Source organism: Melanaphis sacchari, unplaced genomic scaffold (assembly GCF_002803265.2).
Source record: "Melanaphis sacchari strain LSU unplaced genomic scaffold, SCAv2.0 Contig2_pilon_pilon, whole genome shotgun sequence".
NCBI lineage: Eukaryota > Metazoa > Arthropoda > Insecta > Hemiptera > Aphididae > Melanaphis > Melanaphis sacchari.
The window spans coordinates 6964339-6976820 of NW_020271173.1; the positions used below are offsets into that span (position 1 = coordinate 6964339).

A 12482-nucleotide genomic window follows, 5' to 3' on the forward strand; every position below is an offset into this window, starting at 1 on the left:
ATTTTGGCATCAAATGGAAATACATCAATTTATTAATATAATTAAAAAAAAGTTTTATGATAAAATTGTTGTCATAAATTATAATTTTTTATTATATACCTAATTTCACGGACAAAGCCATGACGAGTAGGTAACCCGCAAGTATAAAATATAGACAAATACTTTACTTGGCTAATTACATTTTTCTTACTTACCATAAAATTATTGTAAGATTGAGCTATTATTTAATCATGAAATTAAATATTAAAACTAAAAACTATTTTTTTCAAAACGTATAGATATATTTTAAATTATTAACATATGATTGTCTGACTTTTGTTTACTGTTTTAATAAAAATATTAAAGTACGTACATATTACATACTAAGTTTACTTTGTTAAGTATTAGGTAGTTGGTATAATCAAATTTCTGACAAGTAGTTTATTAATAGCTATAAACAGTGGATCAATATTTTGCGATATATTCCTGTAAAACTCCACTCCTCTGGAGATTTTAATTTAAAGTTTAAGTACAAAATTCAATTAAAATTAAAATTTTAAGTGTTATAATTTAACTTAACACTAAATTTATTATTACATTCATGTTTTAGTATATAACCAAGGTTTTAAAAATATTATTAATGTGCATTGTACTGGCTAGTTACTTTTTAACCATCACATTATAGCAACTTACAAGTAATTTTCATTAATATAGACATAAGAATGATTCTTTACATAGAGTTTAATATTTTATAATAGATAATTGATGTACGCTATCGTTTATTGTGTAGAATGTATTTTTATTTTTTTTATATATGACATTAAACGAAGTAAAACAACTTTGAGCTATGAAAGAAATAAAGCAGTCATAAAGTTAGTTATACAATAAAATTATAAATTACTAAATCAAGTGTATTTTAAATTTTGTTATATTATTTAAAATATTTGTAGTAAAGATATAAAATATAAATCTAAATCCAAATAAACTAGAATTTTTTCCACCTCAAAAATGTATAGCATAGCAAATATTAATTCAACAAAACCAATATTATATGTTGTTAACTTAAATATTAAAATTATCAAGCTTAAATACAAGATATATGCAAATTATCTAAAGCATCTTATAAGTTTTTATTGATTTTTAAATTTTAAAGTAAGTTCTTATAATTTTTAACTTGTAATATTTATATAGTTATCTCATTTTAAAATTAAAATTTTAATATTAGCCTATAAGGTTCTCTTCATAATGTAATTAAATCATATTTTCTTTTAATGTGATAATATGTCGATTAATCCTAGTATAAAAGTTAACAACATAAAATTGGTCATTTTACATGCATTTGCTATGTTTTAAGTTTGTAAGACGGAAACAACATATCCGGGTAAGCGTCCTATTAAATTGTTGATATGAATTTAATTTTAAAAATGTTTTATTGACCTTAATTCAAATTAATACTCATTTTAGATAAATAAACAGTGATGGAGGAGTTCAGCCCCCCGAAATATTATACGGGAACATTTTAATTTTTATATCATTTTAGGTAATAATAATTATTTTTTATTTAAAATACTGAATTAGCAATTTCGTGTAAGACACTCACTAATTTTTAACTATTAACATTTTTAAAAATATTATTTCGTAATTTTAATTCATAGAAAAACTTTTTTATTGTTATCATTTAGCCACATTTTTTAAATTATTTTTTAGAGTATTTTGATCTATAAAAATCAAATTTTGGATAAATAGTTTCATTATTTATAAAGAATTTGGTTTAATTAAAAATTAATTTCAAAAATTATGATACTAATTTAATAACTCAAAGTTCAATACATAATAGAACTGTTACGTGATTCATGAAATATTACTAAAAAGTAAAAACCTCTTATGTGAATTTAGTGATGCTATTAAAAAAAAAATCATTATAATATTAAAAAAAAAAGGCAGTTAACTATGTAAACAATAAAACAATGTTTAAATAATTATTAGATATTATAGTTAAATGTAATTTATGATGCATTATCATCTATCTAAATAAGCAAAAATCATTCATTTATTCACTAAATAAATATGAAATCTCAAAAAATTGATCCTTAAAACTAAAACAGCAGGTAGATATTTCTTAAATAAGAAACGTCAGCTGAAAAAGTATTTTGCAATAAGATCGAATTGAAAGAATCTAAACACTATCGTATGTTTATACAATACTCTCTTTTTTTGTTATTTAAGACATAAAAATGAGTTATTCTGATTTAATTCTGGTTAATCTGGTATAACCTATAAATATACAACTTACGATAGCCTTAATACCACCTTAATTAGGAGATAAAATTGATAATACTTTATCAATCAACTTATTCAAGGCCGCACTGCATTGCTACAAGCGCACTTCAGCGTTTTTTAAAACACATTTGGTATTTAACCAGTGAATGACTATTTTTTCACAAGTCAGGCCTAGTAATTCATCTAGCATTATTATGAAAATCAATAGTATAATAATATTGTTGTAAAATTTTCTAGTTTCTGAAGTATTTAATAATTGTATGTAATTATCTTAAAAACTATTTAAAAAATTCAAGAGTGATAACCTAAAAATAAACTGTGAATATAAATATGGCTTTGATAAATGGTGTCCGATATAACTGAATATTGACAAACTAATAAAAATATGTATACCATAAAATCTATGCATCATAATAAAGTAACAAATTAACTATTAATACATTTTTACTTGTTTTAGTAATTTTTATCCTATAAATAATTAAATTTCGCATTTTATTTTCACTGCAGAATAAAAATGATAAAAATTTATACACAAATCTTATTTTTTTATCAAAGAATAAAATGTTGTTCAAAAAAGTCCATAGTCATGTTATGTAATTTAAGAATAGCTCGCTCAGATAAAAATATGTAAATTTTACTTTGTTTCCTTCGACTCGCGTAAAAATTGTTACACAACCAGATATATACAACAATGTTTTGAATAATGACGATTTGCGCATTACAAAACTAAAGCAATTCTTTTATATTTATACCTCTTTATCTTAAACATTGAGGATTATGATATAGACAGCAAAATACTTGTTCCTGATCTTGTGCAGTCTGTGCTTAATGCATGATAAATTACACCAATAATACTATATTCCTTCGAGTATTGGGAAAATACATAGTTTAAAATTCAGCGGTAAATAAAGATGTAAAGCTTCTTTTTCACCTTAGAACTATTACATCGTTGACTGCAGATACATGGTTGTTGGTACCTATTCTAAAGCGATGAAAAACTTTCTTTGCAGTTTATTGTAAGTTTTTGTTTTATTTTAACACGTAAAATAGACCATTTGTGGTTATTGCGTAACTGGCTCACGGGGGATTTTACCATATTATATATTAAAACTTACATATGCCTGCTAACAATATATTGCTTTAACCAGCCCATATAAAAGTGGCTGTGAAAAGTTTATAGTACATGTCTTCACCATGCGTAAGACATAAACATAAATTTTTGACGAATAATAATATTATATGAATATGCTAATAGATAAATGTGATTCGAAAATATATTTAAATAATTATTTAAAAGAATATGGTACTTATTTTTTCAATGTATTAATTATACAGTATTATAATTATTATTCAACTAATTTTCATAGTAATAGTCTTGCTAACACATTATTCTTATAATATGCATATATTAATTTATGTCGTGTTTTAAATTCAAAACTATACCATAAAATAAAAATGTTTACCCAACAATAACATTATTCCATGTCATTATCGTTTTTACCTATTATCTTTTTAAGAAGTAATAAAATACCTACAACATTTTTATGCTGTGTCATATTCTGTTAACTATTGTCAATGCTTATTTAAAAGTCTATATGTATGTTATATGCAGTATAATTTATTTTGAATCAAATTTAACCAAATTTCTATCTACCTATATAAAATACCTTAACGGATAACCTGCAAATGTTGCTTATAAAGAGCAAATGTAGATTGGGCCAATTGAAAGAAATAAAGTGTACATTTTACCTACCATTTTCGTGTTAGAAATATTTATCGATACCTACTAAATGACATCAGCTATCGCTTGGACTTTTGAACTTTTATATTCCATAGAATTTAAATTTTAAAGCTATCTCTATAGTCATATTATAATTTAAGATAAAATAATAGCTTTATAAACTTTTTATAATAATAAAATTCCAATTGACTACATATTTAAAAACGTAAAGTAATGATAAAATAAATTAAACAAATGTAAAACCTAGAACATAATCTATAAATTATGATAGAATTATGTACATGAATATTAGTTTTAAGCTTTTAATATCGGATTATTTTAATTTTATCATACACATATTTTTTTTCATTATTAAGATAAAAAAAAAAATATACAATTGAAAAATATCAAATATGCACTCATATAACATGCTTATATTATAGTTTACTAATAAAAATACATATTATTATTATTGACATTTGTTGAAATTTAAAATTGTTAATAAGTATCTAGACATCAAGATATTTAATAAAAAAAAAATATATATATGAAGATAAATTTAAAAAGTCTACTTAGGTTTAAAGAAAATTAAAAGTCGATAAGGGGAAATAGTTATACAGAAGATAAATACAATTAATAAAAAAATTAAATTTAAGTCAAGATTAGGCTAATGATAAAATACTTGAATACGAAATAAATTAATATATAAATATATTTATCGTATGAAAATTAAAAACAAAATAAAAGTAAAATTTTAAATGAAATTAAATGAACTTTTAAATTTATAATCAATACTAATAAATATAATACAACTTATAATCAATGAAGTGGTGAAAAATATGAATACTTTTAATATATAATTAAATTAAGTTTTAATAGTTATAAAAATACAAAGTAATTTTAAAAAAAATGTCGATAAATATAATGAATGAAGCATGAAAAGTGAACTGTAAAGCTGTAACACAAACAAGATATCAATAGATAAAAATAAAACTCAAACATATATATAAGATATTAAAGAGTAGGTAAAGACGATTTCGCTTTAAAACGGGATTAGCCGAAGTAGAATGACAGATAAGATGTGTAGATAGAAAAAACTTTAGTACATTTTAAAGATAAGAGTGTTACTGTAAAGGAAAAGAGTTACACAATTCTCAAGAAAATAGATTTGAGAATCTTAAATACGTTTAAGTATAAAAATTTCGAAGATACCAAGAACTAAAACTTAAAGTTGAAACCATATTGTAAGTGATTAAACTCATGTGTATAATATGAGGGACAAACAAAGAAATTAGTTTTTATATTAATTCGAAAATATAAAAAAGTGTACTTATAATGAAGTATGGATTCCATTGATAAGAAGAATTGAAGAAAAGTTTCTATAATAAGAATTGAAGTTATAATTATTATCAAAGACATACACCAAAATAATAAACACAATAATCAATATTATAGATAGGTACTTAAATGTTAATATTATTTGGTTAGACGTTTATGCAAAAACAAAACAATAGTGTCAATAAACATTTTTATAACAAATTAACGCTTCTTTAATTATTTTTGTAAAAAAACTAAAGTAATCGAAAAAAAATTGGTTTTTAAAATTAATTGATATTTTATAAATTATAAAAATTATAAAGTTGCCTATACATTAATTTTATAAAAAAATAAATAATTTTATTATTAATTTATTTATTTATTTATTATCAAATATTTGAGTATAGTAATAATGTCATATAGTTTAAATTTTTTCAAGGTTTTTTTTCGTTTAAATAAATATATATCATTATTATTATTATATTCATTTATGTATTTCACATTTATTTTAACATGTAATCGAAATTTTAATGTCACGTAAATAGCAATAATAATATGAATTTTATGGATTTAGATTTTGAAAACGATGAACTCCATAATATAATATCACATTTATTCAAATTTTATCAACAACTAAAAAGTAATATATTTTATTATGTAAGAACCAAAAAAGTAGAATAATAAACATTGCATTGTTTATGTTAATGATATATGGGTAGCCAATCATATGTGAATTAGAATAAAGGAGAGGAAAAAACAATATAAGGTCATAAAATATTTCCTTGAGATGTTTTTAAGAATATTAGAATATTATTTTCTATTAAAGTAATAAAGATATACCTACTATATTATTTACTTGATTGATAATTTTTAGTTTTTCTTTTGTCTTGAATTTTCAACGGACCTAGTAACTAGTAATAATTAAGTTTAAGATTTTTATCAACCTCAATATGGTTTTTTATGATTTTTCAATCAAAATAACATGGCTCTAAAGATTTCTTACTGATTATAAAATTAGAGTTAGGTACTATTATAAAAATTATTTTAAACTTTAACATAACACGTGCAAATACCATTCCAAAACTTTAAAATGTAGGTCAATCAAAATTAACCTAATGAAATACAATTTTCCATATTTTGTAGATGCATATTTTCTATTGTCTACTTAAATATTTCAATTATAAAAGTATTGCTGTATTCACATATTTAATTTCAACAAAATACAATAAAAAAAATCTAAAAATTAGTAAAAAATCTTAACAAATTTATTGATGTCTTATAAGTAAATATCCAACGGATTATCTTATTCATAAATTCAAGTCTTATACTTAATATAGGTAAAGTTTTTATTATATATAATTGAGTTTACTTCAACTATATTATTGTAAGAACAAATTAGTTTTAGCTATTTATTACACTTAATACAATTACAATTTACAATTTATTTATAGTATATGATAATGGTTTTTACAATCCACATATTAGTTTTAATTAATGTAATATATAGCTAATTTATTTATTGATTTATAACATGAATTTCGTTTTAACACACAATATAACGTGAAAGTTTAATATAATGTTAATTTATAAACATATTATAAATAAATTGTTGTATCATAATGATTGACTAAGCCCTTCGAATGATATTTAAATTTTATAAACTTTTTATAAATTACATTTTATTTTATTTTATTTGAATAGTTTAATAAATTTAATTTATTTGGTTATGATTCAATTATGAAAAGAAAAAATTTTATTTTCAAAACATAGTAATCTTTTTTTTTTCAAGCTCAATAATTCAATTTTCTTCAAATTAAAATCATAAATAAAAATATATTATTTTTTTTTATTATTATTAATTTATAGTCTATAACTAATGTAATTTAATGTAATAAAGTCCACATTTTAATCAAAAATACAACTAGACACAAATTATGATATTGAATACAAAATTCTATATATGAATTATTCTTATAAGCTTTTTTTTATTCATAAAATATTATATTTCTACTAGTATAAATAATAAATCAATCAAATATATAAATAAATGGGCTTCAGTACTTTTCCATAAACATTAATCTATATAATATTTCATGTGTATAATTAATATTTTGAATTCAAATAACATAAAAAAAAACATAATTTCAAAACTAAAACGCAATTTAATCATTATTTAACAACAATCTATATAAGTAAGATAACTATTATGGCATGCAAGAAAAAAAATTAGTTTAGCAAAATATATATAAATTAATGAAAAAAAATGTATTTCGAAGATTATTTGTAAAGTTTTATAAAAAAACTTATCTATTATAGAAATATTATCCAAAAAATATATTTTTTATTCATTAAATAAAAGATATCTAATTAATTTTTAATTTGAAGTAAATTATAATTCTTAACTACTAAAATATTTATTTACATTTTAAAAAAAACCTCTTTTTCAATTTTAAACAATTGTACTTAATTTATTTTTATGTTGGTTACTAAAAGAATACCATAAATTAAATTTTAAACGAAAATGTATTATATCTATTATTTTTAATATAATATATATATATATATATCTTTAAAAGTAGTAAATTCTTGTGATTCTACAACAACTAGTAAAAATAAAGATCCAGTGGAAAATAGTAATTTATAGTCACTAATTCCAGTTCATTACACTTCCAATCATGTTTCACAATCGTGTGAAATTTTCGGGTATTAGCACAACCATAAATGTTAAATCACTTGAAATGTTTTTAAAAAAAAACAACTTTCATAGGAATTTATAGTATAAATAAAATTGTACGTTTCATCAACATCTATTTTGTATTATTTATAATATTCTGAAATATATCTTATAGACCAATCGTTATGTAACACGATACATATACGTATCTAACATAACTAAAATACAGTCATTTTGAGATTTGTATTATATACATGAAAAATTATTTTTTTTAAATAGTTTTACAAATTAACTTGTGAAATTGTTATTCTCGAGATAAATTATTTATATACTATTTATATTATATTATTTTAAGTTATATTTTTACCGTTATAATTTTCCGCGATGTTTTTACATCGATAATTTTATATTGATCCAATTCATATTTTATTACATAATATGATAATTGTATAGGTAATATCTAATAATCATTTAATTAGATTAATCAGGTCGAAGATACCAAATAATTATTAATTTATTTAAGACAATAACTAATTTATTTTTAATAAAGTGCTACCTACTGCCAAAAAAAATAACTGATTCTATCCAATAGATGCCATAAATTTTTAATGTAATGGTGCAAGTTAATAATCACATATTATGTTTCAAGAATTTAAATATATTCTTTATTATAAATAATTGTCTATAGATGATTAATATAAAATGTGATAGGAAAAATATTTGAAATGGAGTTATTTTTAATACAAGATGTGGATTTTAATATTAAATAAATTGAACTACTTACAAGACAAGTAAAACTTTTATAATTAATTTAATTATAATTTTAAAATTAATTTTTTATCAAATATAAATGTTATTATTGTCTTTACTTGGAAAAATATAGAACATTTTTTTTATTATTATTATTATTTGGATAAGTTTAATATTTATCTCTTTGTTTCTCTATTTTTTCTCTCTCTTTCTCTATCTCTCAATATTAATTTCTTATGAACATTGATAGAGTGTATCTGTATACTCGTATATGGATATTCAGTTCATACTTCATGTATCTACATATATATTATATAGTATAACATTTCCAAAATTATAAATCAGATTAATATGTAAAAATAAATTTGATACCACTACGATATAATGTTACAAATATTCAATCAAAGTTTACAAATACGCAAAAATTATAAATAAAAGGTTACAAGTATTATGTTAATAATAACTAAATTACATTTGATTTCAAGCATTGATATTTTATTATTTATCAGTCCATTTTAATTTGATTCATATTAAGATTATGGACTACAGATAACTCTGCTTAATTAAACGCTAAATAACTTATCAATATTTTAAGAAATAACTATTATTTCAAAAAATGTTGGTGTAATTTAATTGGAAGTATAAGCTAAAAACTAATCTATTAAATTTTATTTTATTTTTTTTTTTTCCTATAAGAAAATGATCAAAAAACAATATTAAATATTAAAAAAAAAACATATAAAATAAAAATTGGTTTTATTTTATAAAGAATGATTTAAATCGTAAACAATTCTAATTATATATGACTCTCCATTATAAATAATTGTTATATAAAATGACCATCTTGTATATTACAATGAATAATATATGGTACCTAACATATAATCCTTTTTTCAAACATTATTTAATAATAATTTGAGTAAAATATATACGTATTGTTAAAATATTAAACTAAAATAATAAATATTATAAAATGGATATCTAATAATTTTATATAATTATTATTCTATTTTATTTGTTTTAAGATAATTTATATTTATACATGAATTATGTAAAATGTGTTAAATTGCAATTTAAAATTAAAAAAAAAAAAAAATAGTATTTCTCTAAAACTTTTTTCACTAGTTAAAAAATGTAATTTTAATTTTTGAATTAAAATATTTTATCCAACCTGTTAATGTATCATATGTTTTGTAACGACCAACTGGATGAGACTCACTAATCTTTTTTATTCAACCCATTTGTAACTTTTAGATTTAAATTTAATTTTGTAAAAAAATCCATGAAATATATTTAACACTTCGAACCTTAAAATAATAATCAGCATACTGATGTATCTTAAAGTCATCTATTTCACATTTCTACCAATAATTTTTAAGTTGATTTTACTGCATCCGTTTCACCTTATTCGCATCCAAAATGTTTACATTAATTATGTGAGAAATATTTATTTTATATATTTAAAAAAATAGTTATTAAGCTTTTCCAATTTACATTTAATTAATTTCACTATGAATTATTAATTTTATTTAAAAACTTCTATTTCAATATATCTATGTATACAGATTATGTACAGTTAATTAATTTTGAATGATCATAAAATTCAAATGAAACATTCTTTTGATTCGGCCCGCGAGCATTTTAAGTTTTGAAACATGGCCTTTGGATCTAAATCACTTTCATTTTGCAATAACTATTATATATCATTATTAAAAGATTAGCAAGTATAGATATTACATATATTCTATTTTTTTTATAAATCTGTTAAATTATGTATGATATGTATATATTGCAATGTCTATAATCCTAAAAATTCTAAACATAAACCAATAATACTAGTTGTTGATTGTTACTAGCTGTATTTTTATAACGGATATACACATGATAAATTATTTAAAATAATATTTCCCAATAACAGCATGTACCACTTTTATCTATAATTTAAATCGTGAAACGTTTACAATCAATTATTATAAAATGTTAATGAATTAACCAAAACTACCATGTCGATATCTAAACTTCAAAATGTATATAGCTAAATTGTTCATCAGTAAACTAAAACCTTTCGTAATAAGTTACGACAGAAATGTATTACTTATTGATTAGGTAAATATCAAATAAAATGATTCATTTATTTTTTATAACGTCACTATTTTTTCGTTTCATGTTTAATTAATAATAAATGATCAACTTAATTTTATAATTTAATCATAAATACGACCATTTTAAAAAGGGTATAATACAGAGGAAACAAATTTCTAATAAAAAAAAATTTTATGTAAAAAACCATAGATACTATGTAGTCGAATTCCAGAAATCAAACGTTGACATATTGCTGAAACAGAAATACGTAATAGCTACACCATACATATATATATTTTTTTTTTTGTATATATATATATATATAAACATAATACACTGGTATTTTTTGTTAATTTTATCTCTAGTTCGCTACATGTGTTTTGTTTATGACCGTAAAAGTAATATAAATAAATGATAAAAATAACATTTAAAAATGTAATTCATCTTGTTTAGCTCTGTTGTAGATCGGCGGCAAGTAACAAATTACGACATATACCGCGATTGCTTGAATGATATATCTGTAAAGTAATATATAAATATTAAATACGTATTCAGACATATGAAAATTTATTGAGAATTGAATGCGATGAAAATATTAGTGATACAATTGAAGAACGGGTCAATAATAATATTTATACCCTTATATAATAATCATAAAATGTGAATTCGGTGTATTTTATAATACGTACGTAGACAATAAAACCTAATTAGAAGCGCATGAAGTCAAATCGCACCAGTGGTGGTATATTTTTGATTTAAAAACTAAATTGTTATTAAAAATAACATATACAAAATATATTAAAGGAACGAAACGAATAAATATTTCCTTTTCGAATACTTACGCCGACGAACGCGATTTCTTAACTCACGCTGCAGCAATATAATATAATTCCCGCAAGTTTTCTTGATAAATTCCACAGCGACCAAGGCGACTTTAGCCACGCTGTGTCATTATAAATGTATTAATGCTTTTTTTTCTATCTCCCTCCACCCTTCCAGTCGATTATAATCGGACTTGTTTACTTTTTATATTTCATTTCCTACCCTTAATGTCACCACTAACGCGATGCGCTTTTATTATTCTCATCACGGCAGTCACCAGCTGCGCGGGAGGGGGTAGATACTGGTGGGAGGTACATCGGACTATATACTTCGTCACGCAGACCAAGCACGAGAGAGCACGACTACGACGATGACGACGACCACCACCACCACCACCACCATCACCACCACCACCGCCACCGCTTCCGCGGCCAGTACCACTAACACCACCACCTCCACTACCTCCACCTCCTCCACCACCGTCAACGCCACGTAGTTATGTATGATTTTGCATTGTCACCCGCGGAGACCCGCTAAATTTATATAATAATATTAATATATACTCACGATCATCTCATAGACCCCTACCACCTAACCGTTCCATAGTTCTGCCAAACCGTCATCAATCTTTAGTCCGTCACGCGTACACTATCGCCGCGTATTGTATCGATATTATTATTTATATTAATATGTTATTATACTCGGTCGTACCGATTGTGAGGCTTAAATATATATGACGTATATAAACCGTGCGCAGACGGAGACAGGTATGTATAAAAACAGTGCTGCAGATCCGTATACAATAATATAATAAGTACCCATAAAGCGTACGGTATTATAATATAATGTACCTACTAT

The 12482-nt window shown here is 22.2% G+C and overlaps 1 protein-coding gene across 1 annotated transcript in view; it reads left to right on the forward strand.

Annotated features, from left to right (window-relative positions):
• The window catches only part of LOC112595889 (zwei Ig domain protein zig-8-like), a 249910-nt gene that overhangs the window by 228382 nt on the left and 9046 nt on the right, over positions 1–12482 (forward strand). The gene's annotated exons all lie outside the window — the stretch shown is intronic.